We start from the raw sequence: 14,095 nt of genomic DNA on the forward strand, positions 1-14,095 counted from the left end.
TCAGGACCTGAAATTGTTTTCCAAAATTATGGCCCAGCGCTTACAATCTTTACTACCTAAATAATTGCATCCGGCTCATACAGGCTTCATTAAAGGACGTCACTCTACTCACAATATACGCACAGTTTTAGCAGCAATGTATCAGTCACATACGGAGAAAAGTAATAGAAACATTGTGGTGAGTTGTGACGCTGACAAGGCATTCAATAGAGTGTCTTGGTCTCATCTAATATGCATACTTAACCATCAAGAGTTTGGTCCTGATTTTATTCATATATTTGAAACATATCAAGATCCGAAAGCCTTTTTGACAATAAATCTCTTAAATACCAGACCATTTTGCCTGACTCGAGGCACGAGACAAGGTTGCCCACTTTCGCCACTACTTTTTGATTTAGCCCTAGATCCCCTACTACGTCATTTTGAAAAAGCAAGAGGCTGGCGAGGCATTTGTTTGGCAAAGCATGAGATTACATTTTCAGTCTTTGCTGATGACCTCGTATTAAAGTGTGCACAGAGTGGACCAACAGAAAAAAACTGGGTGCAAGGCCAATGGTCATAAATGGCTACTGGGTGCTCCAGTGGAATGGAGAGTGGGCAGACTTGTTCAGTCCCACATACAGGTAACATTGCATCAAAGTACAGATAATCTGAATCAGGGACAAATGCAGATGGTCTCTCAATGAACAGTACACTGCACATTACAACGTATAGCCTACAGAAGTGGAACGCCTGTCTGTACACATTGCTCTTTCCTGTAAGCGGGGAAACGTAAATGATTGGAAATGAGTCATGTGGTCTGACAAACTACATTTTCAATGATAATGATATGGAGACAACAGCACGAAAGCATGGATCCTTGCATCATCACAACTCTTCATGCTGGTGGGTGCAACTTTATGGTATGGGGCATGTTTTCATGTGAGTGTCGGGGTCCAATGATTTGCATGGACAGTTAGTAGAAGAATTCAAGCCATGATAAGGGTGGAAGGTGGTCCAACAAAGTACTAATTCGTTGGTCGTAATAATTTACCACTCTTGGCCCTCTTTCCTCTTGTGCCTTTCTTTCTTTCACTTATACCATCATCTCACTGCCAACAACAGCACCAAATCTTTGGGTTCAGCTGTCCCGTGCAGAATTGGGTCTTATGACTGCTGACGCAGCAATGTTTATTAACCTTTTAACCATGTCCTTGTTCTGCAATGTTTTATACCTTGTCATGTTTTTCCTTTCTTGTGCTCAAACTGTTCCTGCGTTTGTAAGGCGCTGCAGACCTCTTTTGGCACTATATAAATAAAGGATAATTATATATATATATATATAACACAACATACCTGCATGTATACCAAGATACTGGATAACAGTTTTGCCTGGTGCCTTCACAAACAGGAGGTGCAACACTCAGGACTGACAGCATGAGAAAGATACAGCAGCGTGAAGCAACATTTCAGTGTTTAGTATACTGTCATCAGGATCATAAATAAACAACCAACAAGTCTTACTTTATATCCCCTGTGATTCACCAAGTGAATTCAGTGTTGCTGGGATCGGTACCCAGCCAGCTTCGCTGATGAATGACGCCATCACATAAATGCGTCATACAAAGGGCCTGGCATCTGTGAGGAATCATCATTATAGAAACATAGTGCACCTTACAAGAGATAACAGCTTACTAGGCATGGCAGTATGTACAGTGCCTTGCAAAAGTATTCACCCCACTTGGCATTTACCTTTTTTGTTACATTGCAACCTGTAATTTTTTTTTATTTTATTTGATGGATCTGCACAAAATAGTCTAATTTGGTGAAGTGAAATGAGAAAAATATATATAAAAAAATCTTTATAAATAAAATTCTGAAAATTGGCATGTGCATATGTAATCACCCCCTTTGCTATAAAGCCCCTCGAAAGTTCTGGTGCAACCAATTACCTTCAGAAGTCACATAATTAGTGACATGTAGTCCACCTGTGTGAAATCTAAGTGTCACATGATCTGTCAGTATAAACACACCTTTTCTGAAAGGCCCTAGAGGCTGCAACAACACTAAGCAAGAGGTATCACAACATGAAGACCAAGTAGCTCTCCAAACAAGTCAATGACAAAGTTGTTGAGAAATACAATTCTGGGTTGGGTTATAAAAAAAATCCAAATCTTTGATGATCCCCTGGAGCACCATCAAATCCATCATCATCAAATGGAAAGAACATGGTACCACAACAAACCTTCCAAGAGAGGGCCGTCCACCAAAACTCACAGACTGGGCAAGGAGGTCATTAATCAGGCAGCACAGAGACCAAAGGTAACCTGAAGGAGCTGCAGAGTTCCACAGCAGAGACTGGTGTATCTGTGTATGTGACCACAATAAGCCGTACACTCCATAGAGCTGGGCTTTATGGAAGAGTGGCCAGAAAAAAGCAATTGCTTAGTGATAAAAATAAGAAGACTTGATTTGAGTTTGCCAAAAGGCATGTGGGCGACTCCCCAAATTTATGGAGGAAGGTGCTCTGGTCAGATGAGACTAAAATTTAACTTTTCAGCCACCAAGGAAAATGCTACCCAACACACCCCATCACCCCAAGAACACCATCCCCACAGTGAAACGTGGTGGCAGCATAATGCTGTGGGGATGTTTTTCAGCAGCAGGGACTGGGAAACTGATTTGAGTCGAGGGAAAGATAGATGGTGCTAAATACAGGGATATTCTTGAGCAAAACCTGTTTCAGTCTGTCTGTGATTTGAGACTGGGACGGAGGTTCACCTTCCAGCAGGACAATGACCTGAAGCATACTCCTAAAGCAACACTCAAGTGGTTTAAGGGGAAACATTTAAATGTGTTGGAATGGCCTAGTCAAGGCCCAGATCTCAATCCAATTGAGAATCTGTGGTCAGACTTGAAGATTGTTGTTCACAAGTGGAAACCATCCAACATGAAGGAGCTGGAGCAGTTTTGCCTTGAGGAATGAGCAAAAATCCCAGGGGCAAGATGAGGCAAGCTCATAGAGTCTTATCCAAAGCGACTTGCAGCTGTAATTGCCGCAAAAGGTGGCTCGACAAAGTACTGACATTAGGGGGGTGAATAGTTATGCACGCTGAAGTTTTCTGTTATGTTGTCCTAAATGTTGTTTGATTCACAATATAAAGAAAACACAACTTCACAGTTGTAGGCATGTTCTGTGAATGAAATGATGCATACCTTCAAACAATCCATTTTAATTCCAGCTTGTGAGGCAACAAAAAATGACAAATGCAAAGGTGGGTGAATACTTTTGCAAGGCACTGTACATCAAAGTATTAAACTGTAGACAGATACATACATACAGTTGCATGAATTACAAAAATAACAAACATCCATATACATATAAATAAACCTAATAATTATGGTGGTTATAATCAATTAATTGGCAAAGCAAGACAGTGCTAGATTGTCATTACGTCCCTGAGGACTGATATTATCCAATCGGTGCATCCATTTAGCTTTACATTATAACAAGTGTTTTGCACAATCACCTCCCTTCTGTAATTGGGTAATCTGATCAATTATACCACGTACTTGGTGCCTGGTCCTCTTCTTCTAGGTTTGTTGCGTCTCCTTCTTAGTGCATTCGGTAAATGGAACTGACCATCTGCAGCTAGCAGTGCCTACCCGTCGTTGCTGAGTGATTATTCATTTTATTCAATGACAAGGAGACAGCACCCTGGGCGTCCGTTCCTCTGTGCATGGTCTGATGTTCCCAGCAAAGTTTTCTGGGTAAGCTTCAGATACAGAAGTTGCCCTGAAAATGCTGAGCAGGTAGATCCCAGAGGTGGTGGTGTGCCCAGTACTCAGAGCGGCTCACCCCCCAACCAGGAGATGGGGAATCAGCAGCAGTGGCCCCGGTGCCTCATGCTCAGAGGGAGGGAAGGCCAGTGCACACAAGTGGGGGCTGGGTGGATGCAGCCCCAGCAGCGTTCCATAAACATCCAGATGGAAGAGGCTGATGGGAGCCCAGATCCTGTGCATCCGGTGTTGGGAAACAGGCAGAAGAGATACAATAACAGTGCTGATCTCCGGGCAGCACCCGAGCCAGGCAGTGCAGACCCACTGCACAAACTTCTCCCAGCACACATGCAGCTGGGGTGCTCGGTGTGACTGGCGTGGGCTCCGGGCCTTGATGGAGACTGTCACCTGGAAGCGGCTATGCGGGATCCTCCACTCGTGGGACACATATGTCTTTCGGACTGCCCTTGTCTCTCAACAGCTGGTTACATTAACACGTGGTTTCACACTCCGCCAGCTAATTAAGAGCCCCGTTGATATTAGGCAAGGTATGTTACAACTAGTTGCCACACCCTTGAGGTGTCATGACATCGTTAGATGCAGGAGCCAATCATCACGTTCCCCTTGTCATTCTCAGGGAAGCCTTCCACCCGGGCAGCTCGGCGCTACAGCCAGCCAATGAGAAGGTGGGATGGGAGGGGCCACCTGGCAGCAGAGAAGGGAGGGCAGGACACAGAGCAATAGCTGCTCTGCCTTCCCAGATTACACGAGGAGCTGCTGCTGGAAGAAGCCCAATAACATATCTAATGGCTTCCTGATGAGAAGAAAGGATTGGTGTGTGTGTTTATCACCTATGTTACACGGAGGATCTCAAGGAACATTTCGGTGAAGGCCTGATCAAACTCAGTTATGTAGTTCTCCAGCTTATCGGGAACATGCCTACAAATGAACGATTTTATATATATATATAATTATACATACAACCATAAAGCAAAAGTCCTGCACCCAGCTCCGCTCGAGTGAAAGTCGGTGACCATGGAGGTCAGGCTCACCCTTTTCCCCGCAGCACTGTCACAACAAATGGAAGAATTTCTCTAGGCATTGTGAAATCTCTACCAAAACAAAGCAGAAGCTGCATATGTGTGGTGTGTGTAGCCGATTCTTCAAAAAACATTTCAGTGAAAACCCGATCAAAATCAGTTCAGTAGTTCTCGAGTTTTTCGGGAACATACATACAAACGAATGATTTTATACATATATATATAGAGAGAGAGAGAGAGAGAGAGAGAGATACTAAAACCTGCTGCAACGCAAGTCTAGACCAGTGCAGATACTTTTATGTTTATGTATAGTGTGACACAGTTAGGTTAGGGGGTCCCTCTCCTGGGTAGAGGACTCCTTCCTTACACACACACACAGCAGCAGGGAAGCAGCACACCAGTCTGGATGCAAGTACAAGCTGGTCGGCACCAGTCTTTATTGTACAATGTCAGAAATATAAAGAAAACATAAATATAAATCCTAGCCCTGTCGGGGCACTAACTTCACAGGTAGTTCCCTCACTACCAGAACCTGGCAGGGCCTAATGCCCTCGCCAGCAACAAAGCACAGCACAGTACTTACAGATAGGTTTTCCAAGTGTCTCTGAGCAAACTCCCTGTCTGCTCTCCCAGGTGAGACAATCAGCCCTCAACACACTAGGCTTATATTGGCCACTCTCAGGTGGGAACCCAATCAAGCCTGTTACCAGGCTGCGAGAACCAAAACCTGGAGTGGCCGTGGGTGGAGCCCTCCCTCTCCTCTCACCCACATCCCCCAGGTCCCAAACCGGCTTTTCAAAAAGCCGAAACTCAAGCCTGCTACACTGCAGACTTTCTCCTGGGGGTTTAAAACACAAAAGACAGGAATCTGGGACAAATGTACCTGCCACAGACCACTTTACCAGTGATCCTATCACATATCCCCCCCTTTGTGTCGACCTGCGGGGCGGAACAACTGAAGCCCCCAAACAATGAACGCGTGACAATGCGTCAGCATTGGCCAGCTGGCTTCCTGGCCTGTGTTCCACTGAAAATTTATAAGTTTGTAACGCCAAGAACCATCTCATAATTCTCGCATTACTGTCCTTATTTTCAGACATCCACTTCAGAGGGGCATGGTCAGTGATCAATTTGAACTTTCTTCCGACCAAGTAGTACCTGAGAGCCTCTAACGCCCACTTTATGGCCAACGCCTCCTTCTCCACTGTGGCATAGTTTCTCTCATGTATATTCAACTTTCTGCTAAGATAGAAAATAGGGTGTTCCTCACCCTCCTTGTTCTGGGACAGGACCGCTCCTATACCTACTTCTGATGCATCGGTTTGTACTATGAATTCCCTTTCAAAATTAGGAGTCATCAGGACTGGTTGGGAACACAACGCTACTTTCAACTCCTGAAAAGCTTTCTCTGCCTCAGGACTCCATTCTACCATTACTTTTTGTTTGCCTTTGGTCAGGTCAGTCAGTGGGACTGCCATGGTGGCAAAGTTGGGTATAAACCTGTAGTACCCCGTAATTCCCAAGAAGGCTCTCACCTGCTTCTTATTCAGAGGCCGTGGCCAGTTTTGTATGGCATCAACTTTATTGAGCTGAGGCTTTATCAGGCCTCTGCCAATGGTGTATCCCAGATATTTTACTTCCTCCATGCCTAGACAACACTTTTTTGGGTTGGCTGTCAAACCTGCCTTATAGATGGAGTCCAACACTGCTTGTACCCTGGGTAAGTGAGTTTGCCAATCAGGACTATGAACGACCACGTCATCCAGATAAGCAGCCGCATACCGTCTATGGGGCCTTAGAATCCTGTCCCTCATTCTTTGGAAGGTAGCAGGTGCCCCATGTAGCCCGAAGGGCAACATCTTGTACTGAAACAAGCCCTCTGGCACTGAAAAAGCTGTCTTTTGTTTGGCGCTCTCGGTTAACGGTACTTGCCAATACCCTTTGGTTAGGTCAAGAGTGGTTAAATACCTTGCCGTCCCTAGTCTCTCAATCAGTTCATCCACTCTTGGCATCGGGTAGGCATCGAATTTTGAAACACTGTTCAACTTTCGGAAGTCATTGCAGAAACGCACACTCCCGTCGGGCTTTGGAATCAACACAATGGGACTTGACCATTCACTATGTGATTCTTCAATAACCCCTAACTCTAGCATATTTTTAATTTCTTTCGACACCGATTCTCTTTGTGCTTCTGGTAACCTATAGGGCTTTAGATTAACTTTAACCCCTGGGTCAGTGATGATGTCATGTTTAATGACCGAGGTTTTCCCAGGTACGTCAGAGAACAGCACCCTATTTCTAATCAGAAACTCCTTGACCTCTTGTTGTTGAATTGCCGACAGGGTTTTTGCCACTGTCACTTCGGGAACTAAGGGCCCTGGACTTACTGGAGGGTCTCGGACGGCCGACAGTATCGTTCTATCTTTCCAGGGCTTTAACAGATTTATATGGTATATCTGTTACGGCTTTCTTTTCCCCGGCTGGTAAACTTTGTAATTGACCTGCCCCACTCTTTCTAAGATTTCAAAGGGCTCTTGCCATTTAGCCAAAAGTTTATTTTCCACAGTGGGAACCAATACTAACACTCTGTCCCCAGGAGCAAAGCTGCGTAACCGAGCATTGCAGTTGTATACCCTCTGCTGTGCCTGTCGAGCCTGTTCCAGGTGCTCTCTCACTATCGGCACTACCGCAGCAATTCTCTCCTGCATTTGAGAAACATACTCAATCACCGTTTTGTAAGGAGTAGACTGCCCCTCCCATGTCTCTTTGGCAAGGTCTAGTAACCCCCTTGGGTGTCTCCCATACAACAAGTCGAAGGGTGAAAACCCGGTGGAGGACTGGGGAACTTCTCTTATGGCCAACAATAAATACGGCAATAAGTAGTCCCAATCCCTACCATCCTTGTCGACCACTTTCCTAAGCATGTGTTTTAACGTCTTGTTAAACCTCTCGACCAGCCCATCGGTTTGGGGGTGATAAACCGAAGTTCTTAACTGTTCGATTTTGAACAGGCGGCATAACTCTTTCATGACTTTGGTGTACCCTGGTCAGTTAGTATCTCCTTAGGTATACCCAGCCTGCTAAAGACATGAACTAGCTCTCTGGCAATGGTCTTGGTTGACATATTGCGCAACGGGATCGCTTCCGGGTACCTGGTAGCGTAATCCATTATGACCAGAATATACTGGTGTCCCCTGACAGCATTCATTAAGGGTCCAACCAAATCCATCGCTATTCTTTCAAACGGCACCTCTATGATAGGCAATGGAACTAGTGGACCCTTAAAATGTGGCCTGGGAGCATGATACTGACACTCAGGGCAGGATGCACAAAAGTCAGATACCTCTTTATGAAGCCCGGGCCAGAAAAACCTCTGCATTATTCGCTCAGTGGTTTTCTCTACCCCTAGATGGCCTGCCGTTATATGACCATGGGCCAGATCCAACACTGTTCTTCTGTAGGCTTTGGGAACTATTAGTTGTTCCACAACATCTTCCCCCTTCTTAGTCACCTGATATAACAAATCCTGACACATTGCCATGTGGGGATAGGACAAAGGAATATCAGGGTCTACGGGTTTACCATCAACTACTTTTACATTCTCCCTGGCTTTTACCAAAGTAGGGTCATTCAACTGCTCCACGGCAAAGACCTCTCTTCTGACCTCTAAATCAGGCAGACGATCACCTGGCCCAACAACACTTCCCACCTCAGTGGGAGGCACATCAGTTGGCGGGCCACCGTCACGTTCCGCATTCTCTAGTTCGCCAACCATAGTAGAAAAAGGGAATAACTCTGACTCAGAAGAAACTCCCTCCTCCACTACATCGACAACCTTCTCAAATGGATCGGGGTTGTTCACCTCTGGAACAAAACGGCTTTCCCACAACTTACAGAAGTGAGCAAAGTCTCTCCCCAATATTGCATCGTACACCAGACCATGCACCAAACCCACAGAAACTATAGCAGAGCCACATGGTGTCTCGATGTTCACCTCGGCCGTAACATAATATCGAGTATCCCCATGTATGCAGGTCACACCAACAGTTTTCCCTGTATGCCTCAAGGGGTTCACCAGCTCAGCTTTTATAAGTGTCACCAAGCTACCAGAGTCTAACAGTGCCTCTACTCGGTTGCCATCTACAATGAGTACACACATGTGCTTATCAGTCTCAGCCTGCCGGTCAGCCGTACAGGCTATCTGCAAAGAAAGACCCCCTGCGGTAGACATGAGCAGTATCACATTGCATAGGTTCAGTTGTAAGTGCACAATTAGCGGCAATATGGCCGAAGCCACCACATCGGAAACACCGAGTCATATTAATGTCTAGTCGTTTACGGGGCAAGAACCTTCCTGGCCTGGCAGGCCTGTCTCCAGGTTCTACACCCTCAGTCTTAGGTACATTCCACCGCCCAGCACCCTTCTCCGCTGGAACAGTCTTACCATTGTCTCTGGGAGTTCGCCGGTGCGCCATCGGGGCTCGGTGGGGCATACTCATCAGCTCCTCAGCCGCCACGTACCTCTCCACCAGCTCGACCAACTGGTCCGCGAACTTAGGGTCTGCATGGCTCACCCACTTGCGCAGAGTCACAGGTAATGATCGTATGTACCAGTCCATCACGACCCTTTCCACGATCTGTGGTCCCGTCAACGTCTCGGGCTGTAGCCATTTTGAGGACAGATGGACGAGGTAATGCATCTGTGAACGTGGAGGCTTGTCCTTATGGAACTCCCAGCGGTGGACCCGTTGGCCACGAACAAAGGTGGTGACTCCCAAGCGAGTTAGGATCTCCTGTTTTAGTTTTTTATAGTCCTTGGCATCAGCCAGGCATAAGTCGAAATATGCTTTTTGTGGCTCCCCAGACAAAAAAGGTGCCACCAGACTTGCCCACTGCTCCTGGGGCCAACTCTCCCTTTCGGCCATTCTTTCAAATGTGGCGAGATAGGCCTCCACATCATCGCCCAAAGTCATCTTTTGGAGGAAGTGACTGGCTCGTACGGAGTGAGTGGTGGTGGGAGGACCAGTATTAACATCTCTGGGCCGGGCAACCAGGTGCTGTACCACCTCTCTTATGGCCTGGCTGTTTTCCGCTAAGGCCTGGCGGGTTTCCTCGATGGCGACCTGTTGTTGCCTCTGGGCTGTCTCCAAGGCCAACAGTTGCACCCTGGTGGATTCCTGCTGAGCCCTGGTAAATTCCTGCTGAAGTTTGTTTGTCTCCTGCTGAGCTGCTGTAGCTTGGAGCAAGGCTTTAATAATGTCCTCCATTTTGTCCTGGGGTGTAGATTGGAAGCTGAACCTTGCCTCTCAGAGCATTGGCTGACGCCTCCTCTATGGGACTCCAAGGACACAGTGTTATTTCCACACTTACAAATTGGGTGTCTGTCCCTTTAATTTTTAAACGGAAAGTTTTCCTCTTGCTGCAACTTCAGTGTGTGTGAATGCCCGCATTCTCCACCATATTGTGACACAGTTAGGTTAGGGGGTCCCTCTCCTGGGTAGAGGACTCCTTCCTTACACACACACACAGCAGCAGGGAAGCAGCACACCAGTCTGGATGCAAGTACAAGCTGGTCGGCACCAGTCTTTATTGTACAATGTCAGAAATATAAAGAAAACATAAATATAAATCCTAGCCCTGTCGGGGCACTAACTTCACAGGTAGTTCCCTCACTACCAGAACCTGGCAGGGCCTAATGCCCTCGCCAGCAACAAAGCACAGCACAGTACTTACAGATAGGTTTTCCAAGTGTCTCTGAGCAAACTCCCTGTCTGCTCTCCCAGGTGAGACAATCAGCCCTCAACACACTAGGCTTATATTGGCCACTCTCAGGTGGGAACCCAATCAAGCCTGTTACCAGGCTGCGAGAACCAAAACCTGGAGTGGCCGTGGGTGGAGCCCTCCCTGTCCTCTCACCCACAATCCCCAGGTCCCAAGCTGGCATTTCAAAAAGCCGAAACTCAAGCCTGCTACACTGCAGACTTTCTCCTGGGGGTTTAAAACACAAAAGACAGGAATCTGGGACAAATGTACCTGCCACAGACCACTTTACCAGTGATCCTATCACAATAGCTAAGATTCTGTTGTTCTGTCTATTTGCAACAACATCAACCTAATAATGGGATATGTTGTATACAATGTCCAAAGTATCAAAGATTTATACAGATAACTAACCTATAACATAACGCCACACGCTACAAGACATATTCACAAAGGGATGTAGTCAGGAAGCCGACGGTCGAAATGCCGACTGCCGGCTTCCCGACTGTGCAATCCCAATAGGGGACTAATGATAGGCGTCGAAATACTGACGCCTATCATTATCCCTACGCCGGGAGCCTGACGCCCAGCATGCCGAAAGAATATAAGCCGGGCTGGGGGCGCAGACAGTCACGGGAGGGTTAGGTTAAGGGCTCCCGGGGGAGGACTTAGGGATAGGCCCCCCCCGGGAGGGTTAGGTTTAGGCTGCGGGAACAGGGGGGTTAGGTTTAGGCACTTACGGGGGAGTTTAGGGTTAGGCACTAGGGAGGGAGGTTAGGGTTAGGCACCCCTAAGGGAGGGTTTGGGAGGAGGAAGGGTTAGTGTTACTTACCTTATTCGCCTGTCGGGATCGTCACTGCTGCCAGTCTTCTGGCGTAGGGATTTAAACCGCCGGACATCCCTTCACAAAGGAACATGTATACATTTATTCATAAACCTTAGGTCTCATATCTACCCAGGCCCGCTGAGAGCTGCGGCGGGCCCGGGTAATACGGGGCGTGGCCTAATCCCCTTTCCTGAAAAAAAAAATGCAGCGCTGCGAAGCGGTTGTGCACGCTGGGGAGGGGGGCGCTCTGGGCCCCCTCAGCCCTGCTCAAAGCCAGAGGGGGCGCGATCAGTGTGATCACTCCCCCCCCACAGGCATAGGAGACTGCTGTGGCTGCTGCTCAGCAGCCACGAGCAGTCTCCACTGCAGCTCAGCGCATGCTTTGTGTTGGGCTGCTATGAGGGAGGGGGAGCGGCGCCGGACCCAGGCCCCTCAGGAAGCCCGGGCCCCGGTAATCTGTACCCGCTCCCCCCCCTCTCGGCGCCCCTGTATCTACCACTGTCAAAATGTATGCCGTTACCATCATTGTTTATGCTAGTAAAAGTATGTGAGGAGGTATGGGAATGGAAGCTACTGTATTGGTTCCAGGTTCCCCATACCTACTATCACTTGCCATCAAAAGCATTTACGATAATGTTTTTTTCTGATGCTGTCTGCTCCATTTGCTCTCATTCCCCGAATATATTGTGGTCAATGAAGTATCCTCCCCCATGAGCCCCCAACCCCAAGTGTAAATGCTTGTTACCCCTTGCTACACATTTCACATGAAGTCTCACTGGCATTTAAAGCAGACCTGTTATGATAGATCTGTTATGTTTCTGTGTTTTTCATGGACCTCCTCAAATGTGATTTGAAAGGATGGAAGAAAAGTGAGAAGTCTGATTAATTATTACATAACCCCCACTAAAAGAAAAGTCTAAATCTGCCCCTGTGCTGGAGTTACAGTCACTAGTAATAGTGACAAAGCCAGCAATCATGACCTGAGTGCATTTGTAACTGCATCTCCCTGGGAGTGCAAACAGCTAGTGGCAAGTTCCTTTATTTTCTGTTACTTCTGTCTCTTCAAATTCTATTTTCATTATCTTTTTTCATTGTTATTCTATTGTTCTTTCACTTGCTTTCCGTCTGTCTGATATATTTTTCTAGCTCTTATCTATATATTTCTCTCACTATTTCTCCTTTCCTCTGTATTTTTTTTGTCTCTTTTCTTCCATCCTTTTTTTTTCTTTTCTGCTTTTTGTTTCTTTCATTTCCCCTTTATTAAAACTTTTCGTTTTCTCTGGCTCATGGGGTGGTGAGATACATTTTGCCCACTTTGCCATTAGTGCCAAAGCACTTGTACCAACACTGATGAGGGGTCAGGATTGTTCTCGCAGCAGAAAGTGGTATTGGGGACACTGAACTGTGGATGACATGTAGCCACATTATTCCATGCTTATACAGGAAGAAAGCACAAGGAATAGTTTGTAATTGAATGAGTGACCTTTTGGGTCAGTGTCTGAGTCAGTTTATGTTTAGCTTTAGACTGCAATAAATTGTGAAGTGTAACAAAAAAGTACAGAGCCAGCAGCTGGATTATACCCCTACTAGAGGACATTTATTTCCTAAAATTTCCATACCCCGCACTGTGACCTAGTTTTACCTCTCTTATCAGTCATCAACCACAAGAATTAGAAGCTGAGGGTCTGATGACAAGTGGGAGAGAGTCTTGTTTCTAGCTCTTTTTTTTGTACTTAATTTAGAAAATTTGTTTTTCTTATGTCACAAGGCAGATATGCGTCATGGTTCTGGGGTTTACAACAAAACAGAAACAGGGTCGAGTCTGTATCCCATTAAATGTAGAGAACACATTTACATCAGCTGCAGACTGTATGTGTCCTCATTCTACAGTTCAGATGGACGCTAATAACTTTTGTACATGGGTATTCACTTTTTTTCCTGGTTAAACATAGCATCAAGTCATTCTTTTGAACATCTTTATTGAATCTAGTTTATTATCACACTTGAAAAAAAAATGGGTTTTACAAAACAGTGGTTCTCTTGATCTCAAATATTAACAGGACTAACAAATCATGCAGTGTAGGGAGTAGAGCAGCGCCACTTTATTTACACTTTGAAGAATGATGAGTTGACAATGACAACTCAAAATGAGGACTTCTCTGTGTGACATATGGTAGAGCTATCATTGTGAGTTTTTACTGCCACCTAGTGTGTATTTTTGTGAATAACATGACTGCTATTGGGGCATTCCATACTTCAGAGAAGTTTAGCTGACTTTATGACTATGCCAGTCAGTTCATAGTTGACTGTCTGCATTATTTTTATTACTTACTATTGTCTGTTATATCCAGAGTCTTGCAAAAGTATTTCTATTTTGTCATTCCATTGAATAACAAATCCTACACTGAATTCCTGTTTGCTGTGAGATCTTTGGGCCCGATTCAGGCCCACTCGCTAAGCCGCGGACGCATGCTACGGGCGATTGTCGCCCGTCTGCGCATGCGTATGCGGCAAAATACGCATGCGCGAACCAGTCACTGCATCCGGAAATCGTGCGCTCATAGTACACAGACAGGACGCTACTTTGAATGACAGTCCCGTTAGGGGTGTGCATAATTAGCACGGAAGCGTCATCGTACACGTCACTTGGTTGTATTTCAGCATGCTGTGATTGCAGTGTTTGCGGTGGGGTAGGTTCTACCACAGGCGC

The 14,095-nt window shown here is 46.2% G+C and overlaps 1 protein-coding gene across 4 annotated transcripts in view; it reads left to right on the forward strand.

Annotated features, from left to right (window-relative positions):
- SLC2A11 (solute carrier family 2 member 11) overlaps window positions 1–14,095 on the forward strand; it is a 135,188-nt gene that overhangs the window by 50,591 nt on the left and 70,502 nt on the right. The gene's annotated exons all lie outside the window — the stretch shown is intronic.

Source organism: Taudactylus pleione, unplaced genomic scaffold, assembly GCF_031769625.1.
Source record: "Taudactylus pleione unplaced genomic scaffold, aTauple2 ptg000205l, whole genome shotgun sequence".
Taxonomy (NCBI): domain Eukaryota; kingdom Metazoa; phylum Chordata; class Amphibia; order Anura; family Myobatrachidae; genus Taudactylus; species Taudactylus pleione.